The sequence below is a fragment of the Corvus hawaiiensis genome, chromosome 4, assembly GCF_020740725.1.
Source record: "Corvus hawaiiensis isolate bCorHaw1 chromosome 4, bCorHaw1.pri.cur, whole genome shotgun sequence".
In the NCBI taxonomy this organism is placed as follows: domain Eukaryota; kingdom Metazoa; phylum Chordata; class Aves; order Passeriformes; family Corvidae; genus Corvus; species Corvus hawaiiensis.
The window spans coordinates 13,256,654-13,272,835 of record NC_063216.1 but is presented as its reverse complement, the minus strand read 5'-3'; the positions used below and the strand labels follow the sequence as shown (position 1 = coordinate 13,272,835).

Genomic DNA, 16,182 nt, shown 5'->3' with positions numbered 1-16,182 from the left:
TGAGGGAACACACCAACCACAGCTTGCCATAACCCAAAAATGCCTTGCCCACCTTTACATTTTGTAATATCAAGATGTGAAGCTATAAAATGGATTTTTTTCTTAACTGAGAAAAACCACTGGAAGACACACTGATTTGTGTTCAGCTTGTTCTTCACAGAAGAAAGTCTCACAGTTTTCATACATTCATTATGAAATATTATTTGTACCATGTGCAGACAGAGGATGTGTCGCTTCTGTAGAGATGCCGACAGGGACCCAGATCTCAGGGTGGGGGGGAGCTCAAACCAGGACATGTTTGAACCACAGACCAGTTCCTCTGGAACCTGACTGCTTTGCAGGAAATTCTCCGATCTGGAGCCACCACAGATGGCTCAAAATCTGTCTGCACATGCAATTAGCAGAAAATGAACAGAAATTGCCATTATTTGGGAAAGACCAGGGCAGTTGCTGAAAAAAGTACTTTGAAGCTTTTATCTCCCATACTTTCTGTTCACTTCAAATAAAACCCCACTCCCCATTTAAAAAATCCTAAAAATTATTTTCTTGGTCATTTAAGGAACCTGGAGCATACTGTGTGGTTTGAAGTTACCTGAATTCCTGAACTTCGAGGTGGCAGCAGTGGACAGGGACTCTGACTTTGGGCCTGACCGTGTTGAGTGCTTAGCAAAGACAAGGACTTTGGTTCTAATGCCTTTTGGGCTACAGCCCTTTTTACAAAATAAGTAAACATCTTACATATTTGTAATATATAATCTCAAATTTTAGTTGAAGAAATAGCATTTAAAGGGTATTCCTCTGCAGAGTAGTTAACAAGCATTAATTAGAAAAATCCACACCAACTTCATCACCTTATTGACTAAAATAAACATTTTCCTTTAAAAAAATGCATATAATAGTTTAATCTGAAAATTTCCCCAAAATTCTAAGTTAGTGCATGATTATTTCTAATGGAAAATCTCAGTATGCCTTTTCTGCAATGAAAATGTTTAAAAGATAAAATTCTTAAAAAATATGTTTTCTTACATGGCTAATTCCAGATAATTAAAAAGAAAAATCATCTTCTCATTCTCACCATATTGAGATCAGCATTTTGTAAACAGAAAAGTTTAAGATGAAAAAAATCCATGTGTGTGAGGTTTGTTTAATAAAAGTACTCCAGTTACTGGTCAGTTATTCAGCTACGTCAGAGTACATGGTAAGCAAGTCCACATCCCTTTGAAACACCAGCTTCTGTTTTTGAGGTGTATTTTAGTGGCAAAAGAATATTAGTTACACTATGAGTTGTTGATTTATTGAACTGTAGAGGAAACAGCCTCAGACACTACCTGAACTGCTTCAGCCTGAACTGTGCAGGCTGCTGCTTTGCCAGTATTTCAAAGTATGTTTAGCTGAATGAGCGTATTTTGAACATTACAACGGGGTGGATTCACCTCTTCACTTCATCTGCACTTCATGGGAGCTTTGGTACAAAAAGGCCCAAAGTTATACACAGTGGGAAAACAGGCATAAATAAACATAAAATAAAAAAGTCTCTAAAACATTTTGCACCCCTCCAGCACCCTCCCTAGTAAAGGGCATGAGAGAACCTGATGTCATGAGGAGTATGGGAGTCCCTTGGGAGTTGCCTCCCTGTCCTCTTTCTCTTCCTCTTTTCTTTCCCCTTTTTCTCTCCCTTTCCCTTCCCCTTGGTGAGCTCTTGCAGCACTCCATAGGTTGTGTGCATTTTAGGATGTTTTCTTTCACCTGAAGTGACCTCAATGGCTCAAGCAGCACCTGAGGAACAGCTCCATCCCCTCCACCAATCACCCCAGTGCCAGGAGCAGGAGGTGAGAGAGGGGCTGGCCCCAGCTCTGCCCACACCCTCTGAGGACACCGCACTAACGACCTGCTTGCTGAGGCTCAACAGGATACCCAGGGCTGTCAACAGGATACAGGGAAAACTTGCGTCAGTATGTGAATGTCATGGGGCCACAGGTCTGATATTCTCCCCAGTCACAGACCTGACTCCTCACGACTTGAAAGGACTCAGGATTTGTGCTGGTTTTGCCTGGGTAGAGTTAAATTTCTTCCCTGTAGCTGGTAGTGGCTGTGTTTTGGATTTGTGCTGAACAGAGCTGATAACACAGGGATGTTTTAGTGAGTGCTGAGCAGGGCACGCACAGAGCCAAGGCCTTTTCTGCTCCTTGCCCACCCCACCTATGACAGGACTGGGGGGCACAAGGAGTTGGGAGGATACACATCCAGGACAGCTGACCACAACTGGCCACAGGGACATCTCAGACCATATAGAATCATCCCAATATACAAGGAAGAGGAGGAGGAAGGGGGGGATATTTGGAGTGATGGCATTTGTCTTCCCAAGTCACTGTGACCTGTGATAGAGTCCGGCTTTCCTGGGATGGCTGAGCACCTGCTGTCCAAGGGAAGTGGGGAATGAATCCCTGGTTTTATTTGCTTGTGCACACAGTTTTGCTTTCCCCATTAAACTATGTTTATCTCATCCCATGAGTTTTCTCACTTTTTCTCACTTTTCCGATTCTCTCCTGTGTCCTATGGGCATGAGGAAGCAAGCAGCTGCACAGGGCCGAGTTTCCACCTGGGGTGGAAACTCCATGACAGAGTTTCTCACACAATGAAACCCTTGTTCAACTGCAGAGGGAAAGGCTACCAAAATGACAAAGCAGAATCCATATGAAGCAAACTACAGGAGAAGCTTCCCCACCCTTCTCTTTCCAGGTTTCAGAGGGGGTCCTTTGCTGGGCTGGTCTAAACACCAGTAACTCAACAAGGATCAGGTTGTTTCACATCAGCCTGGGACCTGGGGTGTGCAGGGACAAGGTTGGAGGCAAATACCACTCTGAGGACAGGTCTGATACAGTCTGGTTACCTTGCTGGAGGGAAGACACTGTCTGGGCTTGAGCTGTCCATTCAGTTTAACCATCTGATATGGAAAAGCAGAGCATGTGGTTCAGGACAGCAAGCTCATACTTGTTTCTAAGTCATCATTGGCCAATACCTAGTTCCAAGCTCCGTGGCGAATATTTGAACACTTACACAGACATTGTGCAAATGAAAGGAACTTCTTGATGGAAAAACGGCTGTGTGTGTCAATTGTGGGGTAAACATCTTCAGCTTGTCACTGCTTATAAACAAAAACCTGGCCAAGGCAGTGGTCACGGTATGAAAGACTGCAAAGTACAGTACATTATTTTCAACTTCTAGTCACTTTTTTTAAAATGGGATTAGTTGTCTTTAGTTATCCATTACCTGCTCTCCAGAATTTACTACTGATATTCATTAGTGTTACAGGAGTACTTGAGATCTCATCTTAATTTTAGGGCACTGCTGTGGTACTGTGCACGTTGGATAATGTACAGGGTTAATATAGATATTAATGAGGAGAAATACAATACAGGGCAAGGCTGGGAGCAAGAGCAGTGGTTTGGGGGATGTGTTGCATCTTTGGGGAAGAAGGAGAGGCTAAGAAATAAACAAAATGCTGCCTTTAAATTAAGCTTAGTAACTCAATGTGGAACTAAAGTAGTATCTCTGACTTCCGAGGTCCCTTTAATTCAAGAGGTGTGTGATTTAGTATTACCTGTTGTTATTTCAACCTTTAGGTATCCAAATATTGATAAATAGAAATAAAAATGGGGGATGAAGGAGAACAGAGCTATTAACAACCGTGAAGCTAATCAAAGAGTGCTCCCTGAAATTACAAACATTTTCTTTTTAAAATGTAAGTCCCAACTAATCATGAGACCATGATGTGCGGTACTTTCAGCACAGCTGGGAAGATAATGCCCTTTTATTGATTGTGTGAGGCTGGTATTTGGAGCCATCGCCACAACAGTAGCATTTGCTTGGGGTGATCAGGAATAATTAAAATGTTTCATTTGAAAGAAAACTCATGCAACTCTTTATTTATTATTTAACTAATGGGAGGGGCTTTCATCTATAAATATTCATGTATTATTTAGAAAGGAAAATGCAGTATGGAGTTTTTCTTCATATATCAGATGGTTTTCTTATCTGCAAGGGCTGAATGTAACAGTTTATAAATGGAAAAAAATAGCTTTTGAAAGGTACTGCAGTATTTTCCAAGTGACAGAATGTCTCTGAAAAAAAACACATTATGCCTCAAACATCCCCTCCCCAAAATACAAGACTGTAAATAAATAGCATTATTTCACACAAGGAAGTTATGATGTTGAACCTGCAAAGACCTCTGTTGTCTGCCTATAAACACGCTATGTAGAAGGTCTGTCCTGGAGCTTTCCCCACCTGCTCAGACCCATGAAAGCCCTTGAGGCCTTGGCCAGACTATCCTCAGCCAGAAGCATTAGACTGTCAGTGTAGAATGCCCTACACTGATTATAATGTGATATGATGCTCTGAAAAGGTCTGATTTCCCCCTAAACCACCTGGTTACTAACTAAGCTTTCTCCCAACTCACTTTTTGGTCAGCTTAGGCTCACTCTCTTTGCTCTCTGATGCACCCAAAACTATAGAACTAAAGCCAATTTTTATGCAGGTATCCTGGGGTGACTGTATGATTCCATATTCCCTATGGTCTGCCCTATGCCAGACATTAATCCTGTGCCTTCCTGTTAAGCTGTTTCTCAGGAGAGAGGGGAGAGAAGCCAGGTGAATTCTTCAGAGAGCTTTGTGCTCAAGGACATGCACACTCCCCTGCATTCCTGCTGCTACAGAGCCGAGGAAAGCACCTTCCTGCTTTTCCCAGCTCTCAGCTCCTTTTCTCGGGAGAGAGATGGAGAGTTAAAACTCTTTGCTTTTTATCTAGCCTGCTAGTTGAGGCAAGAACTTTTCTTAGGACTGTTCTGCTCCGGTCTGGAACAACATCACTGGGAGGCCCGACACCGCAGCCCAAAGGGGCCCACTCCGAACCCGAGCTCCGGAGAGGGCAGAGCCGCACCCACAAAGGATTCTGAAATCTTCCCAGGTCTTCTCCACAGCGAAAGGTTTTATTATTTAACATTATTCATTCTTTTTGGTGCCTGAGTGCACCCTGCTTGTTAAATAAATAACTTTTTTTTCACTTTCCTCCGAGGAATTTCTTTTCCCCGAACCTGGTGGGGGAGGGGCAGCTGAAATCTGCTTTCTATCAGAGGAAGTTTCCTCCAATTTGTCTCAAACTGGGACAGCAGGTCATTCTGTCTATGTCCTGCCACCCATTACCTTATCATGTGTTACGTCTTTCTGAGGTTGCAACTTACTTAGAGTGTTTATTTGCATAATTTTACATCAGAAGAGTCCCTGCTGAGATGCCCTTAACTCCACAGAACAGAGTTCCCCAAGCCTCCGGTTTCTTTATCTTCTTTGGAGGCTGAACCAGGGGTGACACCTCTATAGCTGAGCCATTTCAGATTCCTCTTCCACTTGCCCTCTGCTAAGCAGAACTCAGACGTACTGAAGGGTGGAGACCTGCATGCCCAATTCACATGGAATTTTTGCAGACCAGCCTGCTAGTGACAGATCCATCAAGCATTGCTTCTGAAGAGCAGCTCCTAGTCTTCCTTGCCAACTACTATTTGGAAGGCAGAAATTATCCAAGATATAGAAGTTTTAAGGCACATCAGGAGGCTAAAAGCACAGTGTATATATGTAACTTTTCATTTGGGGTGTAGATTTAGCAACTTTGAAGTGCCAGAGGATGTTTATTGCGTGTATTGTCTATAAAATGACATTACTAAAGCATCTTCTCTTAGAAGGCTTAGGCCTTTACAAGGCAAAGGCCAGTACACACCATCAGCAGAGGACAGCATGTTCTTTATATATCCATAAAGATTTCCAGTACACTTGTTGGTGAATTTGCCTGAACTCCATTATTATATCCAAAGACAGTAGCCAGCAGCTATTCAGAAGTGCTCAGAAAATGTGTCAGCAGTTAGCAAGTGAATTCATTTTTCTGTTTTAAAATTCTTTCAAGAACTAATAAACTACAATAACAATAGAACCTTTGACACTCTTACTCAGACCAATGTTTGGACACCTGACATGCTTGAGTGAAGTGTGACGGCATCTCTCACCAGCCCATGTCATACAGTTACACAGCATCTCCCTGCAGCTGGGAGCTACTTGGATGGACACGCTGTGCTGTAGAGGCAGGTGGAGAACTTCCCTGCAGGAATGGGATCACAGTCTCCACAGCTTTCCCCTCCCAACACCAGAACTCCAGGTGTGCAGCTGGCCCTCACTCACTGCCAGTGGGAATTATACCTGTGAAATGATCTTCCAGATACTGAAACCTGTGGTACATTTAACTACAAGACATTGGTGGCATAACCAGATTTATGAGGCCCCTTGAGTTACACAATGCTGACAGAAATGGTGATCCAACCTACTTTAGTCTCAACATTTTAATACCGATTATTTTGGTTACCAAAGGTTTTGCTGTGCAAGATCAGAGTGCTAATAAGTTTTAAACTCCCTAAAAATATTTTTCATGTTTCTTATGCAATGGAATGCTACAATTTTCCAAAGTCTGGTATCTCAACAGTTTTATAGACTTGAAGCTGTAACCTGCACTCAAGTGAGTGCCACTTGAGGAATAAAACTCTCTGTTGCTATTCCACCAAATTACCTGATCCTCAAGCTGTGCCACTGATTCTGGACTAAATACTGCAACTACTGTAATTCTTTATTTAGATAAAAACCGTATTTGTGGTAGATAATTACTTTTCTGTTAGATTCTGGCCCTTCTGAGGAAACAGAAAATTTTGCAAGTTAGAGAAAGTCATGAAAGAGCTAGATGAATGCAAAAAATGCATGAAAAGCAGTTTCTCTAGCCAATATCACCATACTGCTAAACAGGATAGCAACAATAAAGCCACAGCACGTACACAGCACCAGTATGTATACCTGGAAGCTTATATAAAGCAAGCATGTTCATCAGAAAAAAGCCACCTACATTTGGTTCTTGTTTTTGGTTAATTTTTGCATTGTTTAGAAGTACTTTTAGAAGTACTTGTTTAGAAGTAGTTTTAGGTGAAGCATTGTAAAATGCATTTGAGAGCAAATTATTTGCCTGTATTTCTTGCGCAACTTAAAATTTTCTAGCATTGGATGCACACAGAGAAAGAAAGAGCAGCTGCAGAACCAGAGTCACCACCATTAAAAGTAATTAAAACACAGTATTAATCTTTCACGGCAATTATTCTTTAACTGACCCCTCCACACTGTAAGAAGTGCCTAGTTAGAGCTTTCCCTCCAGCAGCAGCACTCTGACCTCACCAAGGGAAGAGAACACTCCCCATGAGACATGCCAGAAGGAGAACCAACCAAGCATGGCATCTCCCCCTTCAGACATCCAAAATTTACACGGAGCGGTCACACTTGGCCACATTCCAGGCTAACATTCCCTGCAAAGTAAAAATACTTTGGTTATGTCAAAAAAAATCCCAGAGGGACTGTATACAACACCTAAGTCATGCAACTCAGTTGCACGTCAGGCAAATGCAAGTCCACCAAATGCAACAAGTGCAAATCTCCCTTCTAAGGAAAAAAAATTATATGAAATTTATATGGCTGGCAATCCCCTCACGGCCTTTCCCACATACTTCTATGCCACACTTTTTTTACTCATTCTCAGTCCATGGTTGCATCATCTCACAGGTTAGCTCTAAGTGTCAAAGCTGGTGCTAATGTGGTGACAGCAGGAAGGACAAGGAGGGGTCAGGCTGATCTAGACCTTAATACAAGGAAAGAAACAATTTTCATCCTGTGTCTCACCAGTTTCCTACCCTGGGTTCATCTCCAGGCCCCCATATGCCATCGCATCCTTCCAGCTTCCATCCCAGTGGCTTTCAGCTCCTGCACACAGTCCAGCCCTGAGTGCCACAGAACAGTGCACCGGGACAGGAGAACCATGGTCACAATTAAACCCACTTCTGCTTAGGTTTGGTATTGTTAAGCGTACAAAACATCCCCCTCTTTACAGGGCACAACTGGTGTGAAATAATATTGGCAATAATATTGGCAAGGGACATATTTCTTATATGGGACAGGCCTGGGGCTCTTGTGCTCCTTTCCACTACCTCTGGCAGGGCCAAGGAATTCAAAATGTCCCTTGTCAGGTGCAGCTGTTCTGTGTGTGCCTTTGACTCGAACTTCAGTGAAGGGACAAACGGAGCGTTCAAAAGGAGACTGTCCTCCACCCCAATTCCTCAAAGAACCCTTGCTCAAAGGGTTGTGTCCACATTAGAAGAAATATCCTTAAACTCCTGTATGTGGCAAAAATGAAAAAGGATTATCAAGCAGTGCCATGATTGCTTCTTTAATATAATTAAATTAATTTCGGGTAGTGTTGTGTAAAGTAACCCATCTGCTTAGAGGCTACATTTCATTGTGCAATTGGGCCACGTGGATGTGCACCAAGAAGTATGCAAAGTTCTACAGAATTTTAGGTTTTAGATTGCTAAATGTTTTCTAAAGAGTAACTATTTTTAACTTAATTGGTTATGTTCTTAAAATCTTTAATTGCAAAAATTAAATCAGCATCTACTTTTCTGAGAATCTGAATTCAGTGAGAGCAATCGTTCAGAAGTATTTCCTATTTTAATGGATCAGTGAAAAAATACTGAGATAAAATAACAGCATGGGGTAAGATGAGGACTAAAGCTACGCTTAGTGGTACAGTATATCTTTGGGCCAAGGCCCACAGGACAGAAAGCATAACCAGTAATCTTCATAATGAAAAATGGTCACCATCATAAGGGGATTCTTCGTTAGCATCAGGCATATTCTTGCCTTTTCCAACACAATTTTCTCAGTATGAGTGAAGAAGATTACTAATGGTGTCCTGAAGTAGGGGATGGAAGGGGATGCATCAAAGGCAGTAAGAGCAAGACCTTTTTTCTGATCTTTTGAAGATTTGATGGGAGGAAAATATGGGTCCTTTGCAGGGATCCAAGTTCTGTTTGTCAACTGACTTGGTCTTTTCCGTTTCCCACTGTGCCTTAGTCAGAGCAAGAGGTGAATGGAGATGAGGCTTCCCAACAATTCTTCTGTCCAAGAACTGACATCTAAAGTCTCTCATTCCCTCCTCTACCCTCCATCACAGAACACTTCTGGCAGCAACCAGCCTTTGCAAACTCTAGCTCCCGGTCACACTGTTTGGTTTGGGACTTCAGCTGGGAAGGAAAGGCAAAGAACACAGTGTAAAAAAGTGATCCTGGGATCAGACAACATCCATGTGAGCGAGCTGCCACTGCCATATCCCAAGAGGCAGACACTGACAGGCTGTCACGGCTCCCAGGACATGGATGAGGAGGGAGGACAAGCTCCCTGGGGAAGGTGAAGCTCAGTGGGCTGTTGGCAGTATCAGGGCATGTAAATACTTGTCATGTTTCCTGGCTTTTCTGGATGTCTACAAATTGCATAATGACACAACGAGGAAAAGGGCCATTTGTTCTAATACTGAGATATCCCATGTATCCTACCTCTTCAGAGTTTATTGCTGGGGTTTCAACACAGCCATCAGTCCTGAGGCAGAGCTAGCAGGAGCTGAAAAACACAAGGGGAGAGATTTGAAAGAATAAAATCAGTGTTGGGGAAAAAAAAAAAAGAGTACAAGTAGAGGAAAACTGAAGCACCAGGTAAGAAAAGCCCACGTCCTTTTCCCACTTTAAAATAAAGCAATTCTCCAAGGCTGATTTATTATTTTTTCTCTCTGGAAAACTGCAAGCTCTCAACAACCTTATCCATGGGGTCTCTCACTCTGCACACACCTAATTAAAGGATATGTCATCATCCAAATTTACTGCAATATGTCAGTGGTCTGCTTGCTCCTTTTCTGTGGCACTGAAATCTCAATATGCAACTTCTGTATTTTCCCTCCACTATTCAAAACCAATTCCACAAAACCAAACCAAACCAAATCAAACCCAAAAAGCCCCCTATCGATCATGACTGCAACCGCCAAAAAATCCACTGGACACACAAGGGCATCCAAGCTGTGCCTGCAACTTTGGCTTTCACTTAGGAGTGATCCAAGGGGTTTAGGAGCTGATGGAAAGCACAAAGTAACGTAACAGCTGCGTTTCCGACATTAGTGTTTGTATAAATACAGCATCTTTCACACTAGGTCAGAAAACAGTGTGTATTTTTATAAAAATAAATCTGTTTTCTACAGCAAGCAAACCATAAGAGAATATAAAACTCTTTAGTTTGTGTGCTTCTCACCTCCTTAAAATTTCAGAAACAACGGAAAAGCACATGCGTATGTATACACACACACACACATTCACACAGACACGTGTCAATTAGATGAATAATGACAAAAAATTATTAATGCGGTATATCTGATACGCTATGAAAGAATTATTCACTTTAAAGAATAAAATAATTGCCAAAAAGAAAGCTATTTTGAGTGCATCCTGTACCAAAACACTCAACAGGGTTTGAGAGAAAAAGATAAGAGAAATTTTTATTATTCTAAAATAAGAATATAGTTACACGTTTACAGTGTAGCTGAGATGCTTTGTTGCTCTTCATCTGTTTTCAGAGCTAGCTACAAAGAAGTTTCCCATAGACTACATCACATCCATGATTATAAAGATATTTAAAACCCCCAGAAAGGGACTTATCAAATTAGCCTTTGATTACACTGAACACTTTACAGATAGGTCACTACTCACTTGCATCCAGAACTTAATGCTAAAGGAAATAACTAGTGAATGGAACAGCTATTTTGTCACATGCAAAGTGCTTTATGCCTTGCAAATTGTTGGGAAAAAACAGGTAAATCCTCCAACCCCCAACCCTGTTGTAACTATAATATGATTGAATACAAGTGCTAAAACCATACTATTTCTGTATCCAATAGAGTCATAACTGAGATGCTTCTAAGTATGAACCACATGAGCAAGTTAGAAAAAAATATTTGATTCAGATAAAAGGCTGCAGCTAAAAACTTGGAAATTGCATTTCCTTGCATCTTTGTCCATACTCAAACCTTAGAAGGTGGTATGATTCAGCCTATGCTTTCACTGGGTGGATGGCCCTCACCCAATCACTGTATAAAAACGTTTATTTGTCCATTTTGAAGCTAAGATTCAAAGAGCTAGATTTCAGAGCATGACTACATTTGCAGTCATGTTATCATTACTCCTTTACTAAATACTAAAGCTATAGACCAGTATGTCTCTAATTGTGGAAAACGTTCTTAATAAATCAATCATGGTTGCATTTTAAAAATTATTTTAAGAGTGGTAAAATATTTTGCTTAATAAAATAGTCAAAACTGACTGAGATATTTATTTACGAGAACAGTCAGAACTGATTTTTTGAGAGTTAAAAAACCCCTCCAACCAAATTATGACATGTTCTTCTCAGATTAATTTCCAGCGACTGACAATTTTATGCTGTTTGCACCACATTAGTAGTTGTGTAGGCAGAAAAAGGAGGTTCATAAACAACTATGTTTTTTGGTGCTTAATAGTATTCTAACTGTGGAGTCTTTCAATTATTCCAGACCATCTTCCCCTCAATACTTTATGTGATTTTTAAAAATGTTTATTTTAGGAGCTGCTTTCTCCCAGTAAAGTTTACTATTTTGGAAACATTTCCATGTAAAACATGCTTTTGCTCTCTGCATATGTCTTACCCAAGATGGCATTTAAAATAACATTCCCAACTGGATTTCCAAGGGTCAGATGCAACTTGGCAAGGCGGAGACAATGAACTGATTATACCTTTGCGTTTGGTTTGGAGCGATTGTTTGCAGCCAGTGCAGCTGAAGAGTTAAAGCCATGTGCTGAATTTAAATCTATAAACATGAACGATGGTGCCAACTTGGCAGAGAATCCTGCATTCAAAAGGAATGGGGCTCCCTGGCTGCCCCAACAGAGGCAGCAAGGAGGAGGGGGAGCTGCTGCCTCCCCAGTCTGCACATGCGACGCCCCCGTGCCTACGCCCCCAAACAGCCCCTACTTTGCAGAAAGTCTCTTTACAACAAAACAAGAAAGGTCACAGTTTGCATTTCAATGAGCATATTAAAAGGAGATCTGGCATTATTTTATTCCTTCATAAGAAAATTCTCAGATCTCAAGCTATAGCTATAAAGACAAGTGGTTTTTGTAACTGAGTTTAAATCAGTCCAGCTCAAGCGGGGCTTACGGGTTTCAGGGTAATAGGCCTGAGCCAGCCTGGAAATAAGATGTCAGCTCCCAGCAAAACTGCAATAGTATCCTGCACAATGCTTTCAGACACACCATTTAAAATTCAAAATGCAGCTTGGAAGGAATTGAATTACAGTGGATAAATCTATATTTCATTTTAAGGACTGCAAAAGGCTATACCTTCTCTAAAACCAGAGGACAAAAAAACAAAGCTAAGGAAATGCTTTCTTTGGGAAAGACAGTCTTTTTAGTACATATTTTTAGCTTGATTGCAGGCTCTCAAAAGATCAGGCTGTTGGTGATATACCAAAGTTTTCAGGAGATATCTTTATCAGTGTACATTAAAGCTGTATGAACGGCTTTCAACGTTCTGAATCCTAGAGGATGCCTATTCTTTGTCAGTCTGTACACAAATGAAGACCTCCACACCATCTTTGCATCTAACTAAGCAGGAAACATTTCAGGATGTAACCCAAACATACCGACATAGAAACAGAAAGCAAAAAGAGCACCCAAACCCAAACCAGAAGGGAGATTAAGCTAATGCAATGTTTTCTGTTAAAGGACAAATGTCATCTTTTATTCAGCTGGACTCTTTTTCACAGAAGAGAAAAACCCGGCAGCACTCCAGTGCAGTGGTGAGCAGTGCCCTCTCACTGCCTCCAGACGCACGGACATTTGATTTGCTGCTGATTAGTGCGGGCAAAAGAGGGGGGGAAAGCTGGCATCAAGTCACATCCTCCATCTTAGTCCCAGCTGGTACCAAGCTCCGAAGAAACAAAGCGACTTCAGACTGTGCGATCATATATTCATGACCAAGAAGAAATATAAAAACCAGCACGTTTGAATTCCTGACAACCATAGAAGAATAGTGCATTGGCATGTTGAATTTTTCCAGCCAGCCTTTGCTGACCTATAAACCTTTGTGACTGGAACAAATGCAAATAGAGCTGACTTGCCTCCCAAACTACTGAAGGGTATTCAAGCCGAGTTGTGTCTAACAGGCTAACAATAACCCACTGTCCCACCCATGCAAAACACACAGTCTGGGAAAAACAGCTTTAGAAAAGCACTTGACAGAGACATAAAGTGCAGACTATGCCAGGAAAAAAAAAGCCATCTTTCTTATCTTTTTTTATACTTCACCTAAAATTCCACAATATAATGTAATATGGAGTAAAATTATCTAGCTATTAAAAGAAGAGTGCACAGTTTCGAAAACAGGCTGGAAATTGGCAGCTGAAAAAATCAGCGACTGCACTGTCTGAGGTCCCATCAGCTTCAGCCACCAAATTTCATGCCCTAAAAGCAAACTTACAGTAAATGACAAACATAAAAAATGGTTGTGTGCTAACCAATTGCATACTAGCACTGAACTACACTACACTTCAGGAAAAGTGTATTCAGAGTAGAAGGTCTGCTCGACTACAAAAATTCCTGGCTATTTCTCTTTAAGTGATCACTATTCCTGTGTTTTTACTCAGTGAAGGGTGATAACTGACAATATTGACTACTCCAGCTTCCATACAGGCCCCAAAAAAGCTACAGGTGAGGAAGATCCAACTCATATGGTAACCCAACAAAATCTTTTCCAATCAGAGAAAGGAAACAAGGCACCACTGTAGGGCATTTACTCAGTGAAACAATTTCTTTTCATGAGGGGGCTAAAACAGGGAAGTGGGCGACTCTTTTCCCAAGTATTGCATGCCCTTGTGATTCTTGTATTTGACTGAGTACAGGTCTGTGACTGAATGGGAGCAAGCAGCCTTCCCTTGGTCCACGTTCACCAGAGGCCAGTTAAAGCAGCCTCAGTCCCTGTGCAGATGGAAAGGGCTGAACAAGAGCACAGGAATGCAGTGGCAATGTGGTGCTACCTCAGTGCTCCTGCTGTGTGTTAGGCAGGGCCACTAGGGATGGAATCTGGCCCTAGACTTCAGCCTGAGCACTTCCACCTTATCAGATAAATTCGTGCTTCCTTAATTCAGGTATTCATCCATCTAATTCCCTGAAGCTGTGGATGTAAGCAGTGAAGAAAAAGGGGCACCTCATGATGAGCACTCAGATCACCAGGTGACTGTGCTTGGAAGCCTGGGCTGAGCAAACTCCTGATCTGGTACTGAGATTTAGTCCCCAGATCTCATCTTCCTAAAGCAGAAAGAATCCAGGCCAGAGCACCAGTCCTACAAGCAGCTGCCATTAGTCTTTTCGCATTCAGCAAAATACTTGCGTGTCGAAAATTGATGGTGTGCAAATGCTTGGATTCTGAGCATGACAGATACATTTTTGAAACTTTTTCAACATCTGGCTTTTAAGAACAGAGTGTTAAGAAAAGCTGAGAAGATTTGTCTCAAGTTTCCATTAAAGCGCGTATGACATAAAACCATTTCATAAACATTCCCCCATTCCCTCATAGAAAAAGCAGAGGCAACTGGCAGCCAGAATAACTTAAAAGATACCACAAAAGGAGACACTCACATTTCTATCACCTGTGAGAAAAAGGTAAGGCAAAAACCCTTGTGAGAGGCTACTGAATTTGCACAGGAAGAAGGAAGTCTCTTCTGGACCAAACGTCAATGTACGCACGCGCTGGGAGGTTTAAAGCAGAGTCCGGCTGCATGTGGAATCACTTCAGAATCACTGACTTACATGCAGTGACAGATGCAAAAGATGTACAAAATAAGTAATGTATCTGTGGAGAACTCCCAGCAATGAGCTTAAAAATCTGCCATTTTGGCATGTTTCTTATGAAAGGAGATCTGTATCCCCAACTCTCAGACATCCAGGAGATTTGGGCTTGCAGCAGCCCACAGGGTGTTTAGGCTGGAATTCATCCCATGAGTAGCAGCCGCCTCTGTTAGGAACCAAGTGTGACTTGCCTTTTGGGCTGCTTGTGCAGCCAGAAGAACAAGACACCTATCATCATAGGAGTTGTCTTCTGAGGTGACAGAAGGCATTCTCCACCTCTAGAGCCATTACAATAGGATCCTTGATGTCACTGATGACCTCAAAAGACAAGATGTAACATCCAGAGGCTGAAGCTTTCTATCCATAGTCTTGTGTTATAAAGCAAAAGCATATCCCAAAAATAAATTCCACTACGTTGAAACTGCAAATGGTGAAACAAAAGCAGGTATTTCATTGAAACTCACTGACGGTCATCTCTTCCTTGCACTTCTGCATAAATTTTATATGCTCTAACTGTATTTTGTTTTAAAATACTTTTTCAGTGGCATTGGTATTGATCCTAATTTTTCTGGATTTGCAGCATTTATAACCATTGTGGGGCTAAAGTCTGTAGAAAGACAAATATGAGAATATGAAGGGCATGCTCTTCCTTTGGTTTTTCTCAATCCATGCTTGCTAAAGGTGTTAGTGTTGCAGAGTGTCAGCAATATTCTGCCTTGTGATGAAATGAATGAAGCCAAATTACCATTATTCTACCTTAGAAACAACTAGTAGATCATTCTGCAAAAACAAAGATGTGTAAAAAGTCTCTTTTACATTTCATGTAATGCAGCAAATTTATTCTGTGGATTAAAAGGAGTTTACCTCTGAAGCGCACATTAAAATTCACAGATTTTATGGACTTGTTTCAATGTGAAAAACAACTATGCTTTTTCTGTTTTAAAAATCTTTTCCTGCTACAGTTTCAAGAACTTGAAGGGTCAGATGAGTTTCAAAAGCATTAACGTATCTAAAACTTTCATCTGATCCTTGGTAACTTTTGAAATATGGAAGCAGGCAAAGCACAGCTGAAAAGTGAGCTCCCAGCTGTGGCACTGCCCCGGTACACAGGTCTGCGGGATGTCTCACACATTTGTTAGAGGCCTTTTGGAAATGCACAGGCTCTGTTTACTCAAACCAATCAGATCTGACCCAGAAAAGCCTACCTCAGTGTCTCTTGGGTCAGGGCACTGCTCCATGCACCTCCTGGCTCTCAGTTCACATCACCTCCTCCATCTAGTCATTCGTAGGACCGCTTGCTGTGGGGTAGAACATGTTTTCCCAAAAGTCTGCTCCACTGGACAGCTCCATGACT

The 16,182-nt window shown here is 41.6% G+C and overlaps 1 long non-coding RNA gene across 1 annotated transcript in view; it reads right to left on the bottom strand.

Moving 5' to 3' along the window:
* The window catches only part of LOC125324675, a 170,823-nt gene that overhangs the window by 123,673 nt on the left and 30,968 nt on the right, over positions 1–16,182 (bottom strand). The window contains exon 2 of the long non-coding RNA XR_007203073.1: positions 9,465–9,528. This is a non-coding gene — a long non-coding RNA (uncharacterized LOC125324675). The remainder of the gene's footprint in view (positions 1–9,464; positions 9,529–16,182) is intronic.